The sequence below is a fragment of the Callospermophilus lateralis genome, chromosome 7 (genome assembly GCF_048772815.1).
Source record: "Callospermophilus lateralis isolate mCalLat2 chromosome 7, mCalLat2.hap1, whole genome shotgun sequence".
NCBI classification, from domain to species: Eukaryota; Metazoa; Chordata; class Mammalia; order Rodentia; family Sciuridae; genus Callospermophilus; species Callospermophilus lateralis.
The window spans coordinates 54,226,244-54,230,554 of record NC_135311.1 but is presented as its reverse complement, the minus strand read 5'-3'; the positions used below and the strand labels follow the sequence as shown (position 1 = coordinate 54,230,554).

General features: G+C 42.1%; 1 pseudogene; it reads left to right on the top strand.

Annotated features, from left to right (window-relative positions):
* The first annotated feature begins 2,726 nt into the window (after window positions 1-2,726).
* On the top strand, window positions 2,727-3,587 carry LOC143404263 (uncharacterized; annotated as a pseudogene).
* Window positions 3,588-4,311: the final 724 nt, after the last annotated feature.

The window sequence follows — 4,311 nt, the reverse complement described above, 5'->3', positions numbered from 1 at the left end:
TGAACCCAGGGCCTCACATGTGCTAGGTGAGATCTCTACCGCTGAGCCACAACCCCAACCCTTAGTATTCAAACTATAAGGAAGAAAAGAAGTACCATACAATTGCACCATGGCATGGCACATGTAACTTAGGGAACATAACACTTAGAGCCATAGTGGGAAAAAAGAGCACAGGGTCTCCACCACCACTCCACTCAGAGAGCAAAAGCCCCCAGTCAGCATAAAATGGGAGACACCAATTTCAACTTCTTCAGTTACTTTGTACTTAGTTTCCTGGTAAATATTAAAACATGCACATCTAATTCTAGAATTTAAAGATATATATTGTCATGCAACATTATCCTTAAAAAAATAATCCAAAAACTTCATTGTAAATTTATGTATAATACTGACAGAGATATGCATATACTACTGCATTTATTGTTTTGGTTTTGTGGGTGTTTCTCATTATTTTTAAGGGTAACATTGACAATTCATGATTCTTGTATGTTGTGTATGTGTGTGGGGGTGTACTGGGGATAAAACCCAGGCCTTCATGCTTACGAGACAAGCATTCTACTACTGAGTTACAACCCAACAATTTATGATGTTTTTTCTTGAATCTATAACCTTTGACAATTACAACTCAACTATAAGGAAGAAATACAGGAAGTAAACAACAAAAAAATACTGCAGATGATATCACATCCTGAAAAATTCATGTATAGGATTGATTGTAGGGGTCACCTAAATCAAGAAGAGTCTGTATCAGTCAGGATAGGGTCCATTATGCTTCAGTTAATATGCAACCCCCAAATTCTGATGGTTCAAAAAACATCCAAGGGTTTGTTTCTGTTCATGTTAATGTCTAGTAGAGATCACCTGAGGTTCTGAACTATACCATATTCATTTAGTGTCCAGGTTGACCACACATGGACAGCTGTTTGTAGTAAAGGAAAAGAAACACAGCAAACTGCATCATTTATCTTAAACCTTCTGCCGGGAAATGGCAGATATCACTTTTGCTCACATCTCATTGGTCAGAGAAAGTCATATGATCACTTCTGAGTACCACAGGTATTTTATCTACTGCAGAGAGAGAGGAACAGAATACTTAGCAAACTTGCAAAGATTCTGGGATGGGGTGGTAGCTCAGTTTTAGAGCACTGGACTCACATTTGTGAGACATTGGGTTCAGTCCTTGGCACTACATAAAAATAAATACATACAAAAATATTGTGCCCATTTACAACTAAAAAAGTATTTTAAAAAAAGCTTCCAAGGATTCTCTCTTCAACATTTCCCAAAACAATTATTCAGTCAGTGCTTAGGACTCCACCATCCTCTCAAAGAAACCTATTCTACGTCGAGTCAGTACAAAGCATTGGGATATGCTCTTTAGGTTGATTATAAATCTACTCCCCTGGAGCTCCCACTTATTGGTCCTCATTTTGTTCTCTTGTGACACTAAGATCAGATCTACTTCTTTTATTTTTCTTTTTTTAAAACATTATTTTATTTTATTTTATTTATATGTGGTGCTGAGGATTGAACCCAGGGTCTTACATGTGCGAGGTGAGAGCTCTACAACTGAGCCATAACCCCAGCCCCAGATCTACTTATTTTCGATGAGACAGTTCCTAAACTATCTAGCACTTCAATTATTTCTCATGTAATAGGATGAATGGTCTTTTCTGAATATTTTTCTTTTTCTAAAACCTTATTCAGATAATTTTCTTAACATTAAAAATTTTTTAAATGTGTTATAACGTATCTGCTAATCCAAGAAGAGTAGCAATGATTTTTTACTTCTGTTAAAGGGGTTTTGTAAGAATTGGGTAAAATTAGGAATGTAAAATATACATGCATATATATATGCATATATAGTATATATGAGCTAGACTATACATGTATATTTTATTTTATATACTATATAAGCATATATATATATATATATATATATACATATATACATACATACACATACATACATACATATTCAATTCTCAGCATTTGAAGACCTTCATCTCGCCCCCATTCTCTTGTACTGAGGAACTGAATTCAGTGTAGATTACCACTGAGCCACATTCTAGCCCTTTTTAAAATTTTGGGTCCTCTCCAAGTTGCCCAAACTTGTTTTGAATTTCAGATTCTCCTGCTTTGTGTGCATGGTTTAATGATATAATGGTGAATATTAACTTAGCGGCATAAAATGGCATTAGCAAAAGTTTTACAAGGCATGAATACCTAGGAATGAGACTGAATATTGCAGACTTAGAACTAGAAAGTCACAGCTTGAAAAATAGAGTATATGCATGAGTATTATGTTTTTTATCTTTTCTATATGACTATCTTGAGGCAAATGTAAATGGTCCAGGTCTACTAACCCATTTAGTGGTATCACATATTGGAACCAATTTCCTGTAACTAACATTTAGGAAAAGTTATACTACATAGATTTTTGTATTGGTTTTCTAAAACATAAAGCTGAGAAAGCCTACAACCCAAACTTAAGCAGCATTAAAGTCTAGTGATTAAAAATGGACCCTGGAGCCTGCCTGCCTCCTGGTTCTGCACTTACTAGCTGGCTTTCAACATTTCTTTGTGTTTCTATTTCTTCAGGTATAAAATGAGAGTAATAATAACAACAACGGTAATAATAGTAATAGTAATGAGAAAATAATAGTACTTCCTCATAGGATTATTTTGAGGATTAACATAAAGACTTAAAAATATATTAGGAGTTGATGGAGCTTAGCGCAGACTGCTGGGCACTGCGGGAGGGTGGTGCGCAGGCAGGCCGCCAGTGCCAGCCGCCACCTTTGGCTGGCCTGTGCCCAATCCCAGGGCATGCCGCCTGGAACCGGCCGGGATGCACACTGTAGACCAGGCAGGCAACAGGCTTGACACTGCTGCCCGCGGAGGTGGCGTTGGGATGGCGATGGGGACCCTGGCCGGAGCCAAGAGGATGGCCTCGGTGTTCATGTGCTGTGTGGAGGACCTGCTGTTCACCTGCAGCCCCTTCGTGTGGAACCTGACAGTGTCCACGCTGGGGAGATGGTCCACTGAGCGGCTGCCGGCTTGCCACCAGGTGCTGCGGACTTGTGCGGGCTGCAGATGTGTACCGGCTGCGGATGTGTACCAGATGACAGAGGACAGGCACTACAGGTGCACCTCCTAGATGACAGAAGGCTGGAGCTACTGGTTCAGCCCAAAGTTCTGTCAAGAGAGCTGCTGGACCTTGTGGCTTCATACTTCAACCTGAAACAAAAAGAGTACTTTGGAATCACATTCATAGATGACACTGGTCAGCAGAATTGACTGCACTTGGACCACGAGTTCTGGACCATGATCTGCCCAAGTAGCTGGGCCCAGCCGCCTTGCACCTTGCCATCAGGTTCCGCACAACCAACACACCGCTCTGGGGCGTGGACCAGAGTAAGACAACACAGAGAGAGAGCAGAGCAGCTGGCCCCAGAACCAAGCCTGGGAACCACATGACTCTTCCCAGCTCCATAGTAGTGACTTTGACCTCCAGTAGGAACCAAAATCAACTGTGTTGGCCACCTAAATCCAAGTGCCTATTCAAGGAAAGCCTGCCAAAATAACTCCAGTGCTTGCTCTCTGACCCCCATGTCCAGTCCTCTGGCTGACAGCCTGCATGCTGTCACCATCATGTCCCACTGAAGGGTGGTCAGGTAAGCCATCAGGAAAGAGAGAAGATGCTCATGGGAGGAGCCAGAAAGATGGCAGCAAAGCCTCTGGGAGCAGCTCCTCTTCCCCAGAAAGCATCCTTTGTGAAGCTGTTTGAAGTTTAACTCCAAAACCTACACCTGTTCAACACCTCTGAGTTCATTCCAAAGCTGAAAATTTAACCCTGGGCATCAACTGAACAAAATCCTGGAGAAATCCCCGCCAGTGCATGTGTAGAAAGCAAACAGTTTGTTTTCAAAAAGGGTTCAAATAAGCCTTTATTCTGTGAGTCTGGGATGGTCCATTGGCTTCCATGAAGGAACCCTGGGCACTGCATGGTTGGTTCATGGTCCATCTGATAGGGGTACCTGGAGCCCATCTCCCCAACGACCCTGTGAGCTTTCCATGAACACCCCCTAAACAGGCACTGGTTCCAGTGACCCCCTAAGGCAGAGGTGTCTGGTGGATTCATACAGCAGGTAATCGGATGCCCAGGAAGAAGCAGGCACAAGAACAGGTCACCGAGAGGTGGGGGATAAGATAGGGACTGCTTGCCTGAACCCCAAGAGTCGGGGTGAAAAGTCAGAAGCCAGGTGAATGAAGAACCTCATTCCAAGGGGGTCAACTAGTGCTGGGCCA